At 34.5% G+C, this 11,674-nt stretch overlaps 1 pseudogene; it reads right to left on the bottom strand.

Moving 5' to 3' along the window:
- Positions 1–1,066: 1,066 nt before the first annotated feature.
- LOC127672648 (vomeronasal type-2 receptor 116-like) lies at positions 1,067–11,622 on the bottom strand (annotated as a pseudogene).
- Between the last annotated feature and the right edge of the window lie 52 nt (positions 11,623–11,674).

The raw sequence follows: 11,674 nt of genomic DNA, 5'->3' as shown, positions 1-11,674 counted from the left end.
GGCCAGTCCTCCTGGCCAATCCACCTACCCCATGGTCCATACTTCTTCCTCTTCTCTTTCCTTCATATTCTCAACCACAGACTCCAAGCATGGGAACTGAAGCACCACCTACCTTTCTTCTCCCCAGCATTAGGCTTTAGGCATCTTTATTAAGTAATCATGGAAGGCAGGAAAGAAATGATGTAACTATATTCCCAGTATCACTGTAAAGTATACTAGGCTTCATGACAATTTGTCCAGAGTCTACGATCTTGTATTAGGGCACATAAATTTTGCTTGTAATTTTTCTCTCAGACTGCAAAATTTAAATCTAGAAAATAATACTTCTTTTAGATAGGGCCCCATCATGATAACCGGATTTCCTATTTTGTTTGTACTAGTGTAACTATAGTAATTTGGTTTAACATTAAGTTCATTTTTTTGGTGTTGCTTTTATTTTTATCCAGATTCTTGATTTCCTAATGTGTGGATCAAAGAAATGTCCAGTCAGGACATTTATTGATCAGCTAAAATTGATTTCCTCTCAACTCCTTGCTAATACCAATTTCAGTCAAAGCAGGGAAGCTTTTCCCATTTTTGCAACCCTTTTTGTACTGTGACTAACCCTGCTTCACAGCTGGTATTAGAAATTAATTCTTGCACAGTCACCTCTTCATTTTAAGCCCCAAGAAAAGCCAGAGAGGTTGGAAGAAACCCACTTGGTGTTTTATTATTGCTTTTTCACAGTCAATAAAACATCTGGAAGAGTTGCAGGACACACTTTCCAGCACTGAGCAACAGAGAAATGATGGGCTGCTTAAAGCAATTCTCAATTATATAAAAAGAGGAAGCCTTGGCTACAGGCAACATTTCTGTTTACAGAAATAAATAATCAGTAGGACTTGAAAAAACATGAAGAAGAGCTATCTCAGTCTACATACATGAGGACCTTATGGAAAGACATGCTGGATAAGGCTAGCCCTCCATACAATAGTCTCTCTGTGTGTGTGTGTGATCAAGTATTACATTTATCAAGACAAAGAAAAATATGTTGACTATCATCTAACATTTCCCTACTATTAAAGTTTCAATGTAGCAATTTGTCTTTGCACTTCGGTACAAAATTTGAATCTGGTCTAACTAAAATAACATAACATTTTGGGACAAAGATACACCCTAGCAACACTGCACTAGACGCCAAGATGGAGAAGACCTCCACAACCACCATAATCTTCCCCCTGGTGCTATGGTAGACAGGGAGGAAGGTGATCCAGACACTGCAGAACACCAGCATGCTGAAAGTTAAGAACTTGGCTTCATTGAATCTATCAGGAAGGTTCCTAGCCAGGAAAGCCACAGTGAAGCTCCCCAGAGCCAAGGAACCCAAATATCCCAGGACAACATGGAAGGCAATAACTGAGCCTTTGTTGCAAATTATGACAATCTTCCCATGTTCAGATTGTATATCTCTGTCAATAAAGGGAGGAGATGTTACCAACCAGATGACACAGAGAACAAGTTGGATCAGGGTACAAATGGGAATGACCAAGATAGGTGCCCCCGATGTCAGCATCCCTCTCATCCTTCTCCCTGGAGTAGTGAGCTTGAAAGCCATGGCCACAGTTAATGTTTTGGCCAGCACTGTAGAAACAGCCACAGTGAAAAATACTCCAAATGTGGTCTGCTGCAGGATGCAGGTGGCCTGGTTGGGAAGTCCAATGAAGAGCAATGAGCAGAGAAAACAGAAGACTAGAGAGATGAGCAGGATGTAGCTGAGAATGTGGTTATTGGCCTTAACAATAGGAGTATCCTTGTATTTCACAAAAGTGATGAATACTAGAATTTTGATGACTGAGAAGGAGAGAGACATGAATCCTAGAGCCATCCCCAGTGGATCTTCATAACCCAGAAATGACAAAGCTCTTTGAAGGCAGTGGGTTTGCTCGAAGTTGGCATACTTACCATCTGGACACCTCACACACTGTTCCATATCTGCTGGCAAAAACAATAAAACCATATAAGATATTATTATTATGTAGTTAATAATTATGTATTTGTATTATTCAGAGAATATATAGCTAAATATTTAGGCATTGAGCATCTAATCCATTCCTTGTTGTTGTAGGGACAACTGACTTAAGATTGCTCTCTATTTACCTACGTTTTGTAGTGAAACAAAGCACCATGATAAGACATGGAAGGGAAAAAATTTATGTATTAAACAAAAAAGAAAGAAAATATGATAAATAGTAATATGGATGATCTCAGATATTTTTAAATTTGTCAAACCATAATATCACTATTCATAGACAAGGTTAGTGTGCATGGGTAGTTACTGATGTCTGTTGATGAAATGCATTATGTACTTTGTTTGCTTTTTGGGTGGTGCCAATTGACAGTATCTCCTATAGAAATCAGAACATACAATTCCTCATGCAAACAGTGTTTGCCTAAACGAATATTTTCATTCTTGATGCTCTCTGTCTCATAAACATTTGCATATTCCTCTCATTTTGGTACAATTTCTTTTTTCCCCACTATTCATTCCAAGGTGGCGTGAAGGTAATCGATGTTCATATTCATCTCTCTTGACTTAGGTAGGTGGTGACTGATGATAAGCACTATGCCATCTCTTCTTTCTTGAAATCTTCACTCTTGAAATCTTCACTCTTGTTCTTAGTGTTTGACAGGAAATGCTCAATCCCTTAAGCCATCTACCTTTTATTGTTATGAATTGTTTTGCTTTTTTGAGACAGGGTTTCTCAGTACTGTCCTGGCTTTCCTGGATCTCACTCTGTAGACCAGGCTGGCCTTGTAATCCAGAAAATCCACCTGTCTCTGCGTTCAATGTCCTGGGATTAAAGGCATGTGGCACCACTGCCTGGCATTCATCTTACATCTTAAAATATATTTCATAAAACAACAACTCTTACCCTGAGCATCTAGTCTTTGTCAGGAAGTAAGATGGGTGATTGAGGGAAAGATTATCGAGTGATCAACTAATCAAGTTTTTTTGTACAAAAAAAATCAAAGAAAAATAAATATGTTCCTAGATTATGCTGAAAAATCCGTACTTAACAATTGGTACATATGCTTGTACTCCTAAATGTTGTCTGCATAATATAAAATCATAAACAAGCATACTGTGCGAGAAATGTATTGTTTGTAGATGAGTCTGCAGGTTAGTTGCTGGGTTCAAAAGAAGCTGAAATTATTTAACTGAGTAAGTTCTGAAATGGGAAGATTTTAGGATTTCAGTTTCCATTTAGGCCATATAACTTTTCTAGTTTGGAAGGAGAAGGACTCAAATTCAGCATTTCTTTTCTCCATGCAAGCATGTACCTGTTTCATTGGAAACCTCATTTTCTGGGCACTGAACACAATCAAAGCAGAAGTCTGCTGTTTCTTTCTGATGAATTTTCCTAAATCCAGGAGTACATGGTACACTACAAAAGGAGGATGGAACCTGAGACAAAATATAAATATTATATAGTATTTGCATAAGAGTGAATGTGTATATATGTACGTGTGTGTGTACGTGTGTGTGTGTGTGTAGTTCATGTATACATCATATATATAAAGAACTATATATATATATATATATAATATATATATACACACACACACACACACACACACACACACATATATATATATATATATATATATATATATATATATATATATATATATGTATGTATATGGGACATTAACAGATATGGCTGCAAATATTCCTCTGTGAACCAGTATTTCTTCACAATTTCAGACACATTATTATTTTGTATTTCCCTACAGTACACCAAATGCCATACAATATTTTCTACAGCATGCAATATTATATATGTAACTTTCAGGTTGTGGCAATTTCACACTTTACTTCCTAAACTGATATATCCAAAAAGAATGCTTATGTGACATCAGGTTTTTTTTTTTCCTCGTGATTTATAAATAAAAGAATCAGAATACTGAGGTTTGTGGAGAGACAATGTAGGGTAAATCAAAAAAGTTTATTTGATTGATATGAACAAAATATGTTTTATAAGACTGCCCTAAAATTAATGAAGTTTAAAACAATACCTTGAATTTCTTTCCCCTCCCCCTTTCCCTGCCTTTACGAGACACCTGTCTCATCACTCTAGCATACCCCTATCCTGGGGCATTGAGCCTACACAGGAGCAAGGAGCTCCCTTCCCACTGATGCCAGATAAGGCAATCCCCTACAGAAGAGGGGAGACCGGGAAGTAGAAAAACATGTGAAATGTAAGTAAATAAAATAACCAATAACATATACATAAATAAAAAAGTAAACCTTGAATCTGGAAAAAGGTTTCTGTTAAAGAATACATTCTATATTTAATTAGGCTATATATATATATATATATATATATATATATATATATATATATATATATATATGTTGTTACAGAATTAAAAAAATCCATGGTATACATATAGTTTCAAATTTTTCATTTTATATATATTAATTTATAAATATAAATTTCTGTAGTGTGTGGAGAATAGGTATTTGGAATACAGAGGCTATTTATCTCTATGATAAGATTTACAGGGAGTTGAGAGGTAACAGATATTGGTGCTTGTAACTGAGCATGGTCTTTTGCAAAAGTATCAATTGGAATTAACTGCAGAGATATTATTTCAGTACCTCATGTTTTAAAATGTAGATATCTTGAAAACAACTAAAATCTGTGGTATACTTACAGAAGTTCCTCCTGTGGCCCAGTCCACGTCTTCAATTATGTGAAGTTGTTGCATCTGTGGAAAGTAAGGAAAATAGCTTCCGATTTTCACTTTTATTCCAAATCCTTTTGGAAAATTCCAAATGATGAAAATATCATCATCTGCACACTGATTTTCCCTATGTCTCATGTTCACCAGTTCTCCAACAGGGTTCATAAATACCCTGGGCTTCAGCAAGGAAAACACCTAAATGAGATCCATCATTAGATGCTTACATGTGCATATCAATAACGGGAAAGCAAAATTGAGAATTTCCCCTAATTTCCTAATGATTTTCACAAAAGACAGCAGCATTGAAATAATCCCATGTAATAAGAAATATATATACCTCATTGATAACTGAAAATTTATATACATTATATCAATGTTCGATGGTAAATTGTGCAAAAACTGATTAGCATATAACAAGTAGCATTTTCTATGTGAATGTGTATGAGTATATGTGTGCTCATGTTTTCCAAAATACATTTTTACAAATGTAGCCATGTATGCACAAATGAAGGGGAATTCTAAATGTGTGTGAAAATAAAGAATGGCTGCTGGTCTCTCATGTAAAGACAGTGAACATATGTGAGGTAAACAGAAACTTAATAAAATGTACAGCGTTAAGTATTTGTGGTTTTGTAAATCATTGTTAATTTAAATGAGTAAGCATTAGTTACACCATAAGTACTGATTCTTGAAAAATCACTCTTTAGAAAAATATTCTAATTTAGTCATCACTTAGGGCTTTTATTATAAAACCCTTGGCTTCTATTTTAATTTTTGAACTCATTTGATGAAATGTTGAGACATGTTTTCACAAAACTCACTGATATCATAAAAAAAAATTACTGTTTCCTATGAAATGTTTTCCTTGTGCATGATATTCATCCAAGTGAAAAATAAATTAGTGAATTTTGCAGGTCAGAAATCTTTCAACTGAGAGAATAATCTCTAACCAATATGCATGTTTTTCTCTGGGTCCATATAAAAGGTCACATTGATTAACCTGCTGACAGTCAGTAAACATTCCTTTGTAGTCTGCTGGTATCTGAGACTCTAGTTGTTGAAGAATGAGTTCATGGTAGGTGTGGGCCACCGCATACACAGCATTATACAAATTGTAACCTTCTTCACTCAGGGCCATGTCATATTTTTGCAGTGCTATCCATTCAAATGTGTTGTTAAATTTAAAATGTTCCATTTTATTTCTGTTCTTTGAGATTGAACAATTAAAATAATTCCACCCCAGGATAGACTCAGAAATGTTTACTGGGTATTTGTCAGTGTCTATAGTTTGCATAAAATTCCTAAATTTAGGCATCTCTCTGCTGTGGTGTGCAAAAGTGACAGTCTCATGGAAAAAATTAAGGCTAAAGTCCTTTTTATTTGTGATAACATCCCATTGCAAAGTTGTAATCCAGATTCTCTGAGCACCTAAATATTCCCATCTTCTAAAGCTGACTTCTAAAGTGGAGTTCATTTCACCATAAATGATAGCAACCTTTGCTGAAGATGTCATAATTTGTTTATCATACATCATAGCCTCTGTTGTGTATATCTGCATGGTTTCTGGTATTACATTCACAAAAGCTAAACAGATCCCATGACTTTGCATTTCTTCTCTTAAATCTGAGAGAAACTGAATTCCCTGGTCATTATCTGAGATGACCACGCCTATCCAAGTCCATCTAAAATGAAGCATCAAGGAGACCATTCCATGGGACAAATGTGTGTCCTCGGTGGCTACCTGATGCACATAGCGAAACTGGTCATGGTCATTTAGGTTAGGATTAAATGGTCCAAAGAAAACCTAAAGAATGTAGAAGAGAGGATGAAACATCCACACCAGGAATATGATTATTAGAATATTTGGAATTATATTCAAATAATATATCTCACCTTTCTGAACTCCTATCAAGGATAGTACGAATATATTCTAAATATCATGTATTATTCCTTTTAGATTCTAGACTATTTCTTACAAGTTGGAATTTCTAGAACACAGTGTGCCTGTTTTTCCGGTACATTTGTGATCTGATTATTTAATTCCTTAATTTACATATTTATCTCTCTCACACTTTATCTCTGTCTCTCTGTCTGTATGTCTGTCTGTCTCTCTCTTTCTCTCTCTCTATATATATGTATATTTATATTGTGATATGCATATACAGTGATATATATATATAGATAGATAGATTTGTATATATATATATGTGTGTGTGTGTGTGTGTGTGTATAGATATATATAGATTTACATACACACACACATACACACACACACACTCGTAGCCTATGTGTGTCTGTGTCTGTCTGAATGTGTAGCAGAACACTCATAAATGCATGCTGCCAAAGTTTTCTTGTTGGCACATTTAAATGGAATTTAATGTTGTTGACTCATCCAATGTCATGCATTCTTACCTTTGGTGTCCGGAAATGAATTGACAGTTTTAAGGATGTTTTCCATGATGGGCCTGTAAGGTCTACATAACAAATTTCATGTATTCCACAGATATAATTAATAAAATTCTCACTCTACTTTTGTTGTGAATGTATTATATCCAGAACTCCCAATGTATCTCGGCACAGACCAAGCATGGTGGCAATCTTCAAAGACATATTGGGTAAAAGATAAGGATTTTCATTAATCTCCTCAGTAGCAAAAAACATAACCAGAAAAAACTTGTATCTTCTTGCTGGTATTCTAAAACAAGGCATAGTGATGATTAGGGAGATGTGTGAAACATAAAATTTCAATTGCAATAGTTTGTACTATGATACATTGTAAATTTCTAAATAAATATCTTGAAATAAGTTTCATGAATGAGTCATCTTTAGTGTTGAATACAAAATTAAGAATGCATAGGTATAAGGCACTATGGTATGATATGATACATTTTGTATTTGTGTAAAATGTTAAGGAGTTTGTTCTATGTCTCAATGCCATCCTTGAAGTAGAATACAGTCCTATTGAATAAGACACTATAAAATAATCTTAGAGATGTAATTCAACTGATATATTTGTAAAAGATACTCATACAAAACATACAACATATTCTCCTTACTTTTTAATTATTTAAAACGATTTTATACATCAAACATCTTAATAATATTGTGTCTTTTGAGAAGCAAATAATACATCAAAATTTTTGTTCAACTCTTATATTTGTATATTTTCATAGCCTGAAATTATCATTAATGCATACTTAACCATATCTGCAGCTGAGGGTCCTTTATCTAATATTGAGAATTAATTTTTTTCAAAATCTACATGGTATTATTTGGGGATTAGACATAGGAAAAGAACATAAAATGTTATAACTGAACCATTAAGAAATATATTGCTACCTTCTCAAAAATTGACCATATACTTGGACAAACTTCAGTAGGACAAACTTCAGTAGGTACAAGGATATTGAACTAATCCATGGTATTCTATGGGATTACCGCAGACTAAGACTGATATTCAATAACAATAAAAACAGAAATCCCACATACACGTGGAAGCTGAACAACTACTCAATATATAACTACTACTCAATATATAATTTACTCAATAACACATTGGTCAGAGAGAAAATAAAGAAAGGAATTAAAGATTTTTTAGAATTTAATGAAAATAAAGTCGGGCCTATCCAAATTATGGAACACAATGAAAGCAGTGCTAAAATAAAATCTCATAGCTCTGAGTGCCTCCATAAAGAAAGTAGAGAGATCATATGCTATCAGCTTAGCAGCTCATCTGAATGCTCTAAATCAAAATGAAGTAAATTTATCGAAGAGGAGTAGACAGCAGGAAATAATCAAGCTCAGGGATGAAATCAACCAAGTAGTAACAAAAGAACTATAGAAATATTCAACACAACTAGGATCTGGTTATTTGAGAAAATCAACAAGATAGATAAACCTTAAGACAGACTAACCACAGGGTACGCAGACAGTATCCAAATTAACACAATCAGAAATGTAAAGGGGGACATAACAACAGAAACTGAGGAAATTAAAAAAATTGATCTTACTACAAATATCTATACTCAACCAAACTGGTCAGGTAAGCCAGTCACAAAAGCACCCACGTTGTATGCAGTCACTGCTGAGTGGATATTAGCCTAGACATTTGGAACACCAAAGACACAACTCACAGACCAAATGATACTCCAAGAGAAGACCAAATTGTGGATTCTGCAGTCGTTTCTAGAAGGGGTAACAAAATACTCATAAGAGATAAAGTGTGGAACAGACATTGAGCCATGCAGAGACTGTCAAGAAACCATCGCATATACAGTCATCAAACCCAGTCGCGATTGTGGATGCCGAAAAATGCTTTTTGAGAGTAGCCTGATAGAACAGCCTCCCGACAAACTCTGCCAGAGCCTGAAAAACACAGGCATGAATGCTCTAGACAACCACTGTATTGAGCATCATTTCCCTAATGGAGGAGTTAGAGAAAGGACAGAAGGAGCTGAAGGGGTTTGCAACCCATAGGAAGAACAACAACATTGACCAACTGGAAACCCCAGAACTCCCACGGACTAAACAACCAAACAAAAGAGTACACATGTAGAGAACTATGGCTGCCATTGAATATGAAGCACAGGACGGCCTTTCAGGGCTTCGATGGGAGGCTATGTCCTTGGTCCTGTGAAGGCTTGGTACCCCAGTGTAGTGTCAGGGTGGTGAGGTTACTGTGGGTGGTTGTGGGCAGGAACACCCACATAAGACAAGGGGAGGAGGGATGAGATAGGTAAGGAGTTTCTGGAGGGGAAAGAGGAAAAGGGAAAACCTTTGAAATGCAAATAAAGGAAATATCCAATAAAGGAAAACAAAAAAATATATATTCAAAAGCTCTTATGTGATAATACCTGGCATTGTGTGAGTGTTTTTAAAATGTGTTTTGTATGTGTGTATATTGTCTAACAATCATTATACTTGAAAATGGTTATCTGCTTTACAAAGAAAGACATTATTTTATCAATAAGAATATGTTACAAATTTCCAAACAGAATAAACATTGTGAAGTTAAATATGAAAATGCTAAGTTCTTGCACAATGAGAAAAGCTATCAATAATATATCCATGATGTTTGTAGAACATGTTTTTGTTATTTTCAAATGTTAATATTCATCAAACAGAATTATTATTTAAAAATATATTTCATTTAAATTTTTCATCCATTTCAAATTACACACAATGATATAATATCCCACATATCCAGATTTTTATCATTTGAGCTGTTTTATGCACTAATTTAATATTAACTTTTAGTATGTTGTTAGTATGTCAATTTATTAAAAACCTATCGGATTTCTCTTATCACTTCACTCTTCCTCAATCTTTGCAATCTTTTAAATGGTGTCTTCGCACAGAGATCTTCCCTGCCTAAGAAATTTGTTGATCTACACCAACACAGTTAGCAGTTCATCTGTTATTATTACCTATTACTTCTCATCTGGAGAAAACATACCAAACACGCTCTTTTAATGAAATTTGGACTTTCAATTGAATGCTTGGAGATAAGTTTTTCTTTCTAAAACCTGATAAGTGCATTGACACAGTTCATATATGTTTGGATATAAATCATATAATGGCTTATCAAAGTGTCACCAAGGATAATTTCCACTATTTTCCAATGAAGTGTGGAAAAATACAGAAAACACCAGAAGAGAAATTCATACTAACCCAACAGAGAAAAATGATCATGTGAAGCAACCATCATTATCAAAGTGTACAGTGTATTGTGGCTACAAATGGAAAAACATGTTATTTAAATCCCAAAGACATGAAAATTGAATAAGAGATGTGATGAGCATCAGAGACAGAAAAGCACCAAAAATCTTGCTTCATGAAAGTAAGAAATCCAAAGTGCATTGATTAGCTAAAAGGTGAGTTATTTCAACACACCTTACCCCATTATCTCCATGCACATATGGCAACATCTCATGCTTAGGATCTTAGATATTGAGGACATCTTCTTCTCAAAAAGGAGTATATTTATTCCCCTAGATTTATTCAATAGTTAGTAGAAATATTGACCATTATTCTGATCCTGACAATAAGTATAATCTGTGTCTGTGTATTTGTGTAATTGAACCAAAAGTTAATTCTCATAACAGAATATGAAGCCTGGCAGCCTTTTCCCACATTCAGAGTTAAATCTAGAATTTCAAGAGGTTCTCATTTAATGACTATTTTATAAAGCAAAGTATATGTATATTCACAAGTATATATGTAATGTTATACTTGTAATCAGGTAGAGTAAACCAAAACATACCGAAATATTTTAATGAATGAATGTATGCCCAACTGTTGTAGACCAAAATTAGATAACCATTTTATGAAGGCATTTAGATGTATGCTCATACAGGAATCATTGGCAGGCAATTGAATATAGTCAGTGATGCTGTTTTTTCATATTGAATTGTTAATAAAGCTGGGAATTGTGCATTCAAGGCAGATACAAAGACATCTTTCAATAATACATAATATCAACAAATACTCAAGAGGGAGAATCAAGAGTCATTTTCCATCATTGTGAGATGGAGCCCAATGTATTAAAGCTATACTAAACTGTGATACATTTATAGCTATTAAAATAGTGATTGGTGTAATAATTAATTTTCAGTGGTTTCTAAAGTTACAGGGGGTAACATATTTCTAATTCATGACACTGATGCAGAAAATAAAGTTAATGACTTACCTAAAATCAATCATTTTATTATTTAAATAGTCTTCAATAGGTCCCTCCTCTGGCCAAAGTAAAAAACCACAGTCACTTCTCAAATCTCCATCATTGTCTTCATTATTTTTCATCCTCCAAAAGCAAATGGGTTCTGTCAAACAGCACAAGAATGGAAAAAACTTCAGGAGCAAAAATGAAATAGAGAAAGCACACAGCTTCTTCATGTCTTCTAGGCCCTCCGATGTAGCAGTTGTGAAATCCGTTTCTTATGCAGAC

This window comes from Apodemus sylvaticus, chromosome 22 (assembly GCF_947179515.1).
Source record: "Apodemus sylvaticus chromosome 22, mApoSyl1.1, whole genome shotgun sequence".
NCBI lineage: Eukaryota > Metazoa > Chordata > Mammalia > Rodentia > Muridae > Apodemus > Apodemus sylvaticus.
Note: the sequence above shows the minus strand (reverse complement) of the source record. Positions and strands in the feature narration are given on the sequence as shown.